Here is a 13,909-nt window from a genome sequence, read left to right on the forward strand (position 1 = left end):
TGAACTCCAGTAGTGCTGAGCACTCACAGCTGCAACTGAAGTCTATGGGAGGCTTGCTTTGAACATATAAAGTGCTATATAATGCAAAATACCCTGAAAAATCAGTTTCTGGTCTCAAATTTGGTACACAAAATTAGTGGATACTTTTGATCTTAATCTCTCTGTGCCTCAGTTCCCCACCTGTAAAATGGGAATAACACCTCCTCATTTCACAGAGGTGTGGTGAAAATAAATTCATTAGTATCTGTGAAGCACTCAGCTACTATTATGATGAGCACCACAGAAAAACCCACAAGGGAATTAGTAATCTGTCATCAGAGTGGGGTTTGAATAATGTGCAGTAAATAAGGCATGGGGCCAAACATCGAACAATGAAAAGAAAAAAGTATACTGAACAGTAGCTTATTAAGTGAGCACTGTCCATCCTGTGCACTGAATTGGGTTGGGGTCTTATATAAAAATAGTATGTGATCATGTAATTAAAGACAGTCAAGGCTATAGTTTGTAAATCAGTGGGCATATTTACAGTTCTATATATGGATGATTATTAATTATATAGACTCTGGTTAAGATTGAATTTCATTGTGCACTTAAAACAGGGATTCAACCTCTTCGCTGAAAAATAAAGTGTATCCTCCCCAAATGTACAGCACTTACCCTGACTTCAGAATGAATTCTGAGAATTTACAAGTAAAAGCATTAATTATTTTATAAGTTAAAACTAATTAAAAACTGAGTCCTATATTAAGACAGAGTTTAGGTTGAGAGTACATATCAGTAAGTTAAAGATAAAACAAACAAAACCACAGGCATGTTGTAATTATCCCCAAACCAAACATTACGAATCTTAGCATTAACCACAGTCTAAGAGGTTAAACTTAAAAGAAATCCAAACACGTCAAGGTTTGGAAAAGCATAGTTAAGGCACCCACTTTTCATTCTGCTCTATAGTGACACTCTGAGTTTGAGGGAAGAATATTAAAAAATAATCAAATGCAATTTAATCTAGGGCTACAAACATGAAAATGTCTCAATCATAATTGTATAGCTATTGCATGGTGTCACTACACAAGCAAGTTAAGGTTGTTTGGGTACCTCCACTCTGCATTTTCATACCTTAACATATTTGGTTTTCTTTCAAGTGTATCCTTAATCTGAATTTTATAGGTTTGTAATGGTTGGTTTTGGGATAACTACAACTTCACATTTAAAAAAAATAAAATCTTTGACCCCACTTGCCTCTCCAACTACCACCTAATTTCTTTTCTCCCTTTTGTTTTTAAGTGCACAGAATATGCTGATTATAAGTGCAGTCTGGAGTTCCACTCTTCCAGTTCCATCCTAGACCCTTTCCACTCCAGCCTCTGGCCCTTCCATTCCACTGAAGCTGCTCTTGCTGATGTCTCTAATGACCTCTTCCTAGTGAAACCACCGAACCAGTATCCATCCTCCGCTTTCTTGACCTGTGAACTGCCTTTGACAAAGCTGAACATGCTCTTCTTGAAATCATGTCCTCCCTTGGCTTTCAAGACTATGCTGTCTCTTGGTTCTCCTGCTTCCCCTTCAGTTGCTCCTTCAGTGAGTCCTTTGGAGGATCCTCCTAATCTGCCCTTCAACTTTCTGTGGGGGCCCCACAGGGCTTTGTCCTTGGTCCCCTTCTCTTCTCCCTCTATACTCTATATCTGGGTAATCTCATCTGCAATTCCAAATTCAGCTACCATCTTTGCTGATGACTCAGAGATCTACCTCTCTCTTTACTCCAGACCTGTCTTCTTCTGTCCAAACAAAAATCTTGACCTGTCTCTCTTACATTTCCTTGTCGATGTCAAGCCACCAACTCAAGCTAAACATGGATACAGCAGAGTCCTTAATCTTTCCCTGCCCCACAAGCCTTCGCACTACCTCCTTTCTGGATCATGGTGGACAACACCACTATCCTGCTCATCACGCAGTCCTATAACCTGGGCATCATCTATGACTTGGACGTCTCTCTAGGCACTCTCATCCAGGGTATGTCTAAATCTTGCCAATTCTTTTTGCATTACATCTCTAAGATACAGCATTTTCTATTTACCCACACAACTAAAACTCTCCTCTAAGATCTCATCATCTCCAATACTTCAACACCCTTCTCTCTGGCTTTGACAAATGTATTCTTGCTCTGCTCTCCAAATGCTGCTGCAAAGATAACATTCCTAGCTCATCATTTTGACCATGTCATAGCCAAGATGGTGAAGGATGCAATCCCCTGCTCTGGGTGTCCTTAAACCTTCAGCTGCCCAAAGCTGAGACTAGACAACAGGGGATGGATCTCTTGATAAACTGCCCTGTTCTGTTCATTCCCTCTGTACCACCTGGCACCAGCCACTGTCGGAAGACAGGATACTGGGGGTAGATGGACCATGGCTCTGACCCAGTATGGCCATTTTTATGTCACTCATCTCTTTGAATCCCTCCACTGGCTCCCCTTTCGCTGTGGCATCAACCTTTAAGCTGCTTGCATTCATTTCAAGCAGGGGTGCACTAGGTGGGAGAGATGGGAATCTAGGCTCCTTCCTTGGTCTCTGACCGCTGCTGGCTGGCTTAATGGTAGAGCCCCTTCCCTGCTGGCATAAAGCAGGAGTGGCTGGGCTGAATTTGAGTGGTGTTGTGACCCTGCGCACCAGGTCACAATACCACTGCTACATGGACAGCCAGGCCAAATTTGAGTGGTATTGCAACTCGATATGCCTGCTTGGCTCCCTCTACTTTTCCAGTCTTTCCAGCGAACATGGACACCAGACACCCCCAGTCCCTAGGGAAAAACGGAACAGGAGGCACCTGGAAACCCTGATCCCTAGGAGGGTGAGAGGACTGGATACAGGCTTTTGGTGCTTCCTGGGGAAGCAGAGATACAGGAGGAGGATGGGGTCTGGGTTCCGGGTTCCCAGAATTGCCTGGCACCTGGTAGGGATGGTGCTCTTCAGCCTTACTACTTTTCTGGGTATGAGCTCAGGGCTGGGTATTGAGTGAGGAGACCAGGGGCTGGGTGTGGGGCAGTGTCAGGGGAAGAGCATAAGGCAGGATGAGGGACAGCAGGAGAGGAATGTGTGCAGAGCTGGATGAATGGGGGAGAATGTGGAGCTTGGTGCATGGGCAATGTGGGGGAAGAACCTGGGTCTGGTTGTGGGGGCAGCAGGCAGGAGTATAAGGAGTTAGGTCCAGAGTGGAAAGCATGGGTCTGGGTGCAAAGATAGCTCAGGGCTGGCGAAGGGGGAGTAACAGGGGGAGAGCTTGCGGCCAGATACGGAGGTAGCAGGGGGAACATAAGGGACTGGCTGCATGGCAGTGGAGGGAGAACTCTTGGCCGCCTCCTTGGAAAATTCTGCTTCTGCCCTTGCTTTCAAGGCCCTTCACAGTTAATCCCTACTCTACCTATCAACACTCAGTTGTTATTGAGCTCTCCGTGCTTGCCTCCAATTCAGCAGTCATGCCTAGTGATGAAAGCAAGAGTTCAGCCTCCCGGTTAGAGCTGGGTCCAGGAAACGAGTCATGGGTCAGTACTGAAGGAACAGAAGCCAAATGCCAGAGCCAGAGGAGGTAAATCAGAATCATAAGCCAGAGCTAGGGGACAGAGCCAGAAGTCTGAAACCAGAAGGGAGCAGGGTCTGGAGCAGAGCAGAGCAGGACGGGGGACTGGAAGCAAGCTGGAGCGGGCGCAGGGACTAGAAGAAGGGCACAAGTGCAGCTGTGGGCATGGTATGCGTTGAGCAGCCACTGAACTGCTGTGGGGGCCAGGCTTATAAACAGGACTTCTGAACCAGCAGGGCTGTGGCCACTCAGAGTTTTAAAGGCAGTGCAGCTGGGCTCATTAGCAGTCTAGAAGCACAGTTATTCGGGGAGCAGGCCAGCAGCTGTTCCTAGTTGGTCCGGTCCCTGAAACCCTGGATGCCAGCCTCCACCGCCCCTGTTACATTTTCAAACACTGTTGTGCTTTCTCCCATGGCAGATGCTTCCCGTAAGCATTCACAAAACCATATCATTATTCACCTTCAAATTCCCCCTTCAGAATTCTTCTTTGCCATGATGGCCTACCAAAAATTTGACGACGATTAGGCTGCTACTGTGCAGCCTTTCATGTTGACCAATATTTGCCATTCTTTACTTATACTCCGTCTGTCTGTCTATATCCATTTTTTGTCTTATGCTTAGATTGTAAACTACTGGGGGAAGTATTTTTGTTCTGTCTTTGTACAGCACATAGCACAATGGGTCCTGGTCCATAACTAAGGCTTCTAGGGGCAATGATAATAGAAATAATAAAATAAATAACAACCACCATGTTTTTTACCCTTAAGGTTACTGATATGTACTCTCAATCTTAACTCCATTTTAACTTAGTTTTTTGTCTGGAAATATACAGATTTGCTGTGTTATCATAATGGTACATTGAAGGTGACAGCTACATATTAGTGGTGGAGGAGTTTAGCCATACAGCAAGTTATATATGGATAGGAAAAGATCATAATGCTCTAGACAAGGCTTTGTTGCTGAATAGATTAATCTCCTTCTGCACAGAAGTACAATTTTTTTTTAACATCACAACATTCCAAGAGAGAATTGGAGCATATACTATTCAATTTTGCAAAACTGTTGAATTGTGCACTTGAGATGGTAAATATGGACAGCATGATAAACAGACTGTTTTTATTCCAGAAAAATATTTTGTGTTGATGTTCTTTGTCATACGATGCATATAAATAGCTGCCCTGGGGCAGGACCCCACTGCAATCAAGTTGTCAAGTTTAACACAGATATGCTATAGAAATATCTGTAATAAATAAATTAAGGATTGTGGCTACTTGCAAAGTAGGATACTTGCTATTTCACAGGCAGTTCAGGCATTTTTTATCTGTGCAATAGCAGGTTGCCATAAGACATTTTCATCACCTGCAGGATAAACAAACCCAAATTCCCCACCCTCAATCTCTTTCCCATCTATGTTCTCACATGTCAGCACACTAGTGAGGACATGTGCCCTGTCAATTTGTTGGGCTAAAGCACTGGGTTCAAACAGATCTTAGAATACAACTTACGGTTTACTTCATGCTGCTGCCTGTTTTAATATTTGGAGATTTGAAAAAAGCTTGGGGGGAAATGAACATCCAACTTAGCATGACATAGCAAAAGTATTATTTCCCTACCTGCTAGCATTTGCTCCCTCTTAATATATTTGCATCACAAAGGATAAACAATAGGATTTAAAAAGAAATACTCTGTTAATTATTTGATGTGCATTATTCTGTTCTGCCTAATCTGATGTGAAGTACTGGGCACAACAGAAGTGCTAGAAGAAATATTTTTGTTCCCTGTTGTAACTTTTGGGCAACAAATATACAGTGGGATTCTATTTGTCTGGATAAACCACAGAAAAATAAAGGTATGATCAACAGTTAAATTGTGTAATATTAGCAAGAAATTCACAACAGTGGGTATTTTTTCTCATCACTTTCACAGTTGGGAAAACTAGTGACAGTAATTAGCAGTAAGTTTGGTTTGCAGAGCAAGGGATGAAGGAAATAATGTCAGCACATCTGTCTTTTTCACAGGTACAAGAAAAGCAGAACAGACGCTCAGCTAGGCTACTTCGTCCAGTTGGCTTCATGGACAGCACTGGTATAGTCTTGACAGAGCTTTCAGTCATTTGGATGTTGTTATGGGAACTGCAAAATTAGAGTCAAATTGGAGGTGGTGATAAAAGAAAAGAAAAAAATTGCTGTTTCTCTTCAAGCATGTTTTGGTTGCTTACCATATGCTTGAAACAATAAAAATCAACGGGTAGCAGAAATATTAGGAGCATTTAGTCATTGTCATGGATTATGGTCCAGGTTTTATATTTGATAAGATGGCTGAGAGAAAGAATAATGTAACATCTTATTTTCTCTTCTATGCTAACTTGTGGAAACATGCCGTCATTTTGGGTCTGTGCAGAAATTCAGTACTGATCAAATATTCTGCTTTTGCTTTCACTTGTCACTCAAACTAGCATAATATATGTCCAAATCTTTAAATTTATTATACCCTAATGATCCTTGCCCACGTTTAATATTTTTTTCAGAATAGTCCTACTGATTTCATGAACTGGTCATGGAGTAAGGCACCACTCATTATGGGTAACAGTATCAGAATCAGGTCCTTGGGGTGTGGATGGAAGGGAGGAAGGAGAATAAAAGAGAAGAGCTAAACACTTTTCTTTGCTGTATATAGGCCCCCTCAAAAACACCAGAAAATCTTATCCTGGAAGGACTGCTGCAATCTCTACTATGCAAATGAGTGCCCTACAAAAAGCTAATCACAGAAAGCTAGTAACCAGAAGACAAAGGCAATACACTGTTTAATTTAAACAATTCTCTAATACTGTCATCAACACACCACAGTTCATGCTTTGTAACTAGCAACTGCTCCAGAACTAAAGAATTATTTACCTAATCATATTCATCCACTCCTGCGTAAAGTTTTTCAGCTGAAGTTTTTATAGTGTGGCATGATTTTAAATGGAAGGAACATAATGGGGTTAACCATAGTTGAGTGCCAATACATAACAGCCTTTTAACAGAGAAATTTGTAATGAAAGAAAAGTGAAACTGAAGAACAAAAAATCCTACAATTTGGATAGCAGTTAAGAGACTCTTATTGACGTGAAATTCTGCACTAAGATACAGCTAGAAAGCACATGAACAGAAAACAGCAGTGGAATTTGTCTTTATGGAGAGCAACTTGTATGGAAAATAAATAACTAAGGGCCGGATTGTACCACCCTTACTCATGATGAGTAATACCTCACTCCACTAAGTGTAACTGATTTCAGTGGGACCACTCGCAGGGTGACATACTACTGCATGTGAGCAAGAATAGCAGAATCTGTCCCTACACACGGTATTGACTGTAAAATATTCTAACACATTGTGACATATTTCCCATGGGATGAAAACTTTCTGAAGTTCTGTATGTCTGTGGACATGTGCACAAGCTTTACACTTCTGTTAATTTTATGTCTGATTAATGCAAAACTTACAAAAACATATTTTATAATTAACATTTTTTGTTATTAGAGGCACCCTGCAAAGAGACTTTGCAAACACATCCAATTTCATCTATAAACAGACCATTAAATAATTTTAAAATCATTTGGAAAAAACCCTCAAAACTGAATTAAAGAATTCAAATTACAGAACTTATTCAGGCCAATGTTTAAAAAAAACCCCTAAATTATCCAATAGAAATTACTGACCCATTCTTGAAAAGTAAATCCAAGAAATACAATTTGTCTCTAAGTTTTTTATAAGATTTTAATCATTTAAAACTTTGCTGGTCCCCAGTAAGTAAGGCTCCAAGACAGTTTTGATCCATTGATGAATTCTATCTAATATATTCCCTAAGGTACAGTTTCCCTAAATCTATTAGACATTTACAGCCTTTCAGAATGTGCTGCCTGAGATGCTCTATCACACTGTATTAACTTGACAAGTAATGTAGTGCTATCTTTTATTTTCAAAGGAAGAACTATATTTGACCTTGAAACTACTAACAGTAGTTTACTATAACCTCCCTTAAAGGGCCTTTGTGATGTATTGCCACTAGATATCATACTGGACTTCCAAGACTTGCATATATCCTTCTAAGGCCTGGTCTACACTAGGAGTTTATGTCGAATTTAGCAGCGTTAATTCGATTTAACCGTGCAACCGTCCACACCAGGATGCTAATTAGTTCGACCTAGAGGGCTCTTTAGTTCGAATTCGGTACTCCACCCTGACGAGGGGAGTAGCACTAAATTCGACATGGCTATGTCGAATTAGGCTAGGTGTGGATGCAAATCGAACTTAGTAGCTCCGGGAGCTATCCCACAGTGCACCACTCTGTTGACGCTCTGGACAGCAGTCCGAGCTCAGATGTTCTGATCAGCCATACAGGAAAAGCCCCGGGAAAATTTGAATTCCTTTTCCTGTCTGGCCAGTTCGAATCTCATTTCCTGTGTGGACGTCGTGGCGAGCTCAGCAGCACTGGCAACGATGCAGAGCTCTCCAGCAGAGGAGTCCAGGGAATCTCAGAATAGAAAGAGGGCCCCAGCATGGACTGACCGGGAAGTCTTCGATCTGATCGCTGTGTGGGGTGATGAGTCTGTGCTTTCGGAGCTGCGCTCCAAAAAACGGAATGCAAAGACCTACGAGAAGGTCTCCAAAGCCATGGCACTCAGAGGATACAGCTGGGATGCAACGCAGTGCCGCGTGAAAATCAAGGACCTGAGACAAGGCTACCAAAAAATCAAAGCGGCAAACGGACGCTCCGGAGCCCAGCCCCAGACATGATGCTTCTACGAGGCACTGCATGCCATTCTCGGTGGGTCTGCCACCACTGCCCCACCAGTGACCGTGGACTCTGAGGATGGGATAGTGTCGACGGGCAGTTTCTCGGCGATGTTTGCCGATGGGGAAGATGAGGAAGGGTTTGTGGAGGACGAGGCAGGCAACAGCGCTTATAATACTGCTTTCCCCGACAGCCAGGATCTCTTCATCACCCTCACAGAGATCCCCTACCAACCCTCCCCGGCCGTTAACCCAGACTCTGAATCAGGGGAAGGATCAGTCGGTAAGTGCTATAAACATGTAAACATTTATTTTTTAAAAAACAGGAATAAAAACTATATGAAAAGAAGGTCAATACATATAGGGATCAAACAGAAATCCTCTTGGGACAGTTCCACGAAGCTCTCGTAGAGGTACTCAAAAAGCCTCCGCAGGAGGTTCCTGGGGAGAGGTGCCTTATTGGGTGCTCCGTGGAAGCACACTCTTCCGCGCCAGGTCATCCTGAGGTACAGTGGGAGCATTGCCTCGACCAGCATGGCAGCATAGGGCCCTGGTCTGTGCAGGGATTCATGCAGCATGCGCTCTCTGTCTCTCCTAGTGACCCGCCTCAGGGTGATCTCGCTCAGCACTGCTGCATCTAATTAGGGGAATTACTGTAATGTTACTATTGTGAATGCTTGACTTTTCCTTTGCATAACAATGGCCGTCGTTTAACAGCCACGTGTTGGAGGCTGAAGAGGAAAAGCATACAGGGATCTTTCCCGGGGACAGCCGCGAGGGGCTGGAACAGGGTCAGACTTTATGCTTTCCAGATTGCCTGCAGCAGGAGGGCACTGCTATCCATTAACTGTTAAGCAGCCTAAAGTTTATGGCTTACCAGGCCTGGCTGCTACACGGATTCTGCTGTCCTGCCCCGCTTGTCCGATCTCCAGTGCAAGACCCCAGGCAATGAAAGCGAATGCCGAAAATTCGAACTTGTCCTGAGAGCACATGAGATTAGGTGCCCTGTATGGTCTTGTTCACAGAAACTGAGTAGACTGTGTTCAGTGTTCGCAAACATGTATCTTTGGAAGGAAATCACTTCCTTTTTCCCATCACACAGCTGCGGCTCTTTCCCGAACTGCCCCGGCATCCCCCTCACAGAGGCTGGCGCACATTAGGCGGCGAAAGAAAAAGACTCGGGACGAGATGTTCGCTGAACTGATGGCCTGCTCCAGAGCCAAGGCGGCCCAGCAGAGCCAGTGGAGGGAGACCCTCTCTCAGCAGCAGCGCTCACACAGTGAACGGGAGGACAGGTGGCGGCAGGAAGACCAGCAGGCGGCTCAAACGCTGCTTGGACTAATGAGGGAGCAAACGGACATGCTCCGGCGCCTTGTGGATGTTCTGCAGGACCAAAGGCAGGAGCAGAGAGCCCCCCTGAACTGTATCTGCAACCGCCCTCCCCCGCCACAAAGTCCTGTCCCCCCCTCACCCAAAATCACAAGAAGGAGGGGCGCTGGGGCCATGAAAACTGTCACTCCACCCCAGCAGAGCGCTCATGTACCAAACAGCTGTCATTCCCTAAAGTATGAGAATTGCTTCCCTTCCTGGATCACCCGATCCAAAATCCCAGTTTCATCCCCCAACTGTGTAGTTGAGTATTAAAAATAGTTTGCTGTTCATTACTGTTTCCGTCATGTTTCTTTGCAGAAGACTTTGTGTGAAGGGGAGATAGGGGTTTGTTAATTGCATAGGACAGCCACCATTACCAGGGTACAGACATGGGGGCAGGATCAACAGCAGGTCACACACAGAGTGCAGTCACTAGGCACCCGGGTCACTGTGGGAGGTGTCTGCTGCCCCAGGTCAGTCTGGGAGGTGTATGCCGCCCCAGGGTCCGAGCGCCTGGCATCCACAAATGGCAAGGCAGGCTGCCCTTACCATGCCCTTCCACCCTAGCCATGAACCTCTCCGATGCCCCGAGCCCCAGCCAGAGCCATCATCCCCCTACACCTACTCACCCTTCCCACACACCCCTCACCCCTTCCTGCAAACCCACCCCTTCCTGCACACCCTCCTGTAACTGTCCTCCCCCCAGAGACCGCTGTAGGAGCAGGAGCCTGTCAGTCCTCGAGTGTAGAAGTGGTCTGTACATCACTGCACACCGTACCCACCACAGTCTGCGCCCCTGTTTGAACCCTTTAACGCGAATTCGTTAGTAAAGAAAACTTTGTGAATTAAAAATGTTCCAATAACTTTATTTTTAAACGTCTGTTGGAAGGGGGGAAACCTGGTGAACGGGGTATGTAACCCCTGAAAAAAGTCAATAGTAACTGAAACAGGGGCAGGTTCAGCTTCTCTGTAAAGAGACTGGACAGTCATAGGTTACCCTGCTCTCTGAGGAACCTAGCTTTCAAAGCCTCCCGGATGCACAACGCTTCCCGCTGGGCTCTTCTAATGGCACGGGTGTCTGGCTGAGCGTAATCAGCAGCCAGGCGATTTGCCTCAACCTCCCATCCTGCCATAAAGGTCTCCCCCTTGCTCTCACAGAGATTGTGGAGCACACAGCAAGCTGCAATAACAATGGGGATATTGGTTTCACTGAGATCCGAGCGAGTCAGTAAGCTCCTCCATCTCCCTTTGAGACGTCCGAAAGCACACTCCACCACCATTCTGCACTTGCTCAGCCGGTAGTTGAAGAGCTCCTTGTCACTGTCCAGGGCGCCTGTATAGGGCTTCATGAGCCAGGGCATTAGCGGGTAGGCTGGATCCCCGAGGATCACTGTAGGCATCTCCACATCCCCAACAGTTATTTTGTGGTCCGGGAAGAAACTACCTTCCTGCAGGCGTCTAAACAGACAAGAGTTCCTGAAAACACGCGCATCATGAACCTTGCCCGGCCACCCGACGTAGATGTTGGTAAAACGTCCCCTATGGTCCACCAGTGCTTGCAGCACCATTGAAAAGTAGCCCTTTTGGTTAATATACTGGCTGGCCTGGTGGGCCGGTCCCAGGATAGGGATGTGAGTGCCATCTATAGCCCCACCGCAGTTTGGGAATCCCATCGCGGCGAAGCCATCTATGACGACCTGGACGTTTCCCAGGGTCACCACCTTTGAGAGCAGTAGCTCAATGACTGCGTGGGCTACTTGCATCACAGCAACCCCCACGGTAGATTTGCCCACGCCAAAGTGGTTCGCTACTGACTGGTAGCTGTCTGGCGTGGCAAGTTTCCAGAGGGCTATGGCCACTCGCTTCTGCACAGTCAGGGCTGCTCGCATCCGGGTGTCCTGGCGCTTCAGGGCAGGGGACAGCAAGTCACACAGTTCAAGGAAAGTGCCCTTACGCATCCTGAAGTTTCGCAGCCACTGTGATTCATCCCAGACCTGCAGCACTATGCGGTCCCACCAGTCCGTGCTTGTTTCCCGGGCCCAGACTCGCCGTCCCATAGCATGAACGTGACCCATTGCCACCATGATCTCCGCGGCGCGGGATCCCGTGCTTTGTGAGAGGTCTGTGCCACTCTGACACTTCATGTCCTCACCGTGCTGCCGGAGCCTCCTCGCCCGATTTCTCAGCAGCTGACTGTGGAAGAGGTGGACGATAAGGTGCGAGGAGTTGACAACGGCCATAAGTGCAGCGATGATCGCAGCGGGCTCCATGCTCGCAGTGCTGTGGCTGACAGAAAAGTGCGGTAACAGATTTCCCGCCGGCGCTTTCAGGGAGAGAGGGCGGGAGTGATGGTTGAATGATGACAGTTACCCAAAACCACCCTCGACACATTTTTCCCCCAGCAGGCATTGGGGGCTCTACCCAGCATTCCAATGGGAAGCTCACCTCAGCTCTGCCTCCACCTCCTCCCATGAATGCTCCGCCCTGCTTCTCCTCCCCCCCTGCTTCCCGTGAATCAGCTGTTCGCGCGGGAAGCCTGGGAACTGTGGGATAGCTGCCCAGAATGCACCGCTTCCAATGTCGACGCTTGCCCCGTTAGTGTGGACTCACAAAGTCGAATTAGTGTCCTTAGTGTGGATACACAAATTCGAATTCATAAGGTCGAATCCACAAATTCGACCTAAGTTAAATCGAACTACTCTTGTAGTGTAGATATACCCTAAGAAACTATGGGATTTCTCACCCTGGACCAGACCATTGGTCCATCAAAATTCAGTATCTTGCTCCTGACCAATACCCAATGCTTCAGAAAAAGTCAAAACAAAAAACCCCTTCCCATGATACATCTAGCTAATTATGCAACACAACTAATGGAAGGAAAAATATCCCTGCCCATCTGTCTTTTGTTCTATGGTTTCTACATAGTGCCTAATACTGCCAAATCTTAGCATTGACTCCCGTTGTGATCACTTACCTCCCGCAGCCATAGATGCAATTTCTCTTCTCTTAACATATATGATTACAAATATTAGTGGTCATAAATTATCCTTCCCTTATTTGTTCCTCAGCAGCTTTCAAAAGACCACCTACATATAACTGCACTCATGTAAAGAGCTGAAAAACATTAGGCATAGTTGTAAACTCACCTTTCAATGACCTTTGTAAATTTATGCCTCACAGTAAGCTTCCAGGAATAAGAGTTATTTGTACATTAATATTCACCCGAATAAACCCTTTGTTCCAAATAATTTAACTATACTTAGCTATGTAGAAAGACAGTGAACTGCACTGACCACAAGGAGAGTTTGCTCTCATCTTTCTTTTTCAGAACTGCTCTCCACTCAAGTGCTTATCAGCCAACTTGTGCTAACATGCCGCCAAAATGCAAATAAGATTAAAAGAATCCATCTCCTCCACCTCTTAACTGTGCTGCTCTTAAGGAAAAAGATTTCAATGTACATAAAAGAAAATCTAAAATTGGAACCATTTGAAATGGTCTTTATTATGAAAATGCTGTATCTGCAGTGTTGGGTAACAACATGGGATTTATTGTTTGATTGGCTTTCTAGGGGGTTTATAGTCAACTATATTCTAGTAATTTTCCAAGGATTGTTTTTAATTACTTGTTACTAAGATAAAGAACCACAAGTGACTGTAAACCTGCACAACTTGTCACAGAGATCATCCAACATATGTAAGTAAAGAACAATGTCTCCTGATATACCACCAAATTCTGCTCTAAATGACATTGGTTTAAATCTCGAGTAACTCCTCTGAAATTAAATCCTGCAGAGATTTACACACATACTTAATTTTAATCTTCTGAGTGGTCCCATTGGACTATATGGGATTCCTCTGGCGCTTAAAGTTAAGCATGTGTGTCAAGAGCAGAGCTTTATTCTGGATTTACACCAGTGTAACCAAGTAGAATTTGTCTCAAAATTACTTAGGAATGGCCTAACAGCTCCAAGTATATACAACTGTTCGATGAAAACTCTTACTGATTACATACAAGTCTCTGAGACAAACATCCATAACAGGAGTCAGACTTCATCAAAATACTCAAATGTTTAAAGCCATTTGCTTGGGCCAAAAAAAGATGCATTTTATAAAAAATTAATTATGAGTGAATGAAACAACTCTCTGAACATATGGTTTTGAGTTTTGCCAACATTCAATGCCAATTTATTTTT

General features: G+C 45.0%; 2 protein-coding genes across 5 annotated transcripts in view; one reads left to right on the forward strand and one right to left on the reverse strand.

Moving 5' to 3' along the window:
* CARD11 (caspase recruitment domain family member 11) overlaps positions 1-13,909 on the reverse strand; it is a 182,769-nt gene that overhangs the window by 149,950 nt on the left and 18,910 nt on the right. The gene's annotated exons all lie outside the window — the stretch shown is intronic.
* Positions 2,698-13,909, forward strand: part of SDK1 (sidekick cell adhesion molecule 1) — a 656,852-nt gene continuing 645,640 nt past the window's right edge. The window contains exons 1-3 of one of the 3 annotated variants that reach the window (XM_039493143.1): positions 2,770-2,844; positions 3,465-3,579; positions 5,589-5,655. The gene's annotated coding sequence lies outside the window, so the exon portion shown is untranslated. Of the gene's footprint in view, positions 2,947-3,464; positions 3,580-5,588; positions 5,656-13,909 lie in introns of all 3 variants that reach the window. The other 2 variants (XM_039493139.1, XM_039493140.1) reach the window with 2 other exon arrangements.

Source organism: Mauremys reevesii, linkage group 10, assembly GCF_016161935.1.
Source record: "Mauremys reevesii isolate NIE-2019 linkage group 10, ASM1616193v1, whole genome shotgun sequence".
Taxonomy (NCBI): domain Eukaryota; kingdom Metazoa; phylum Chordata; order Testudines; family Geoemydidae; genus Mauremys; species Mauremys reevesii.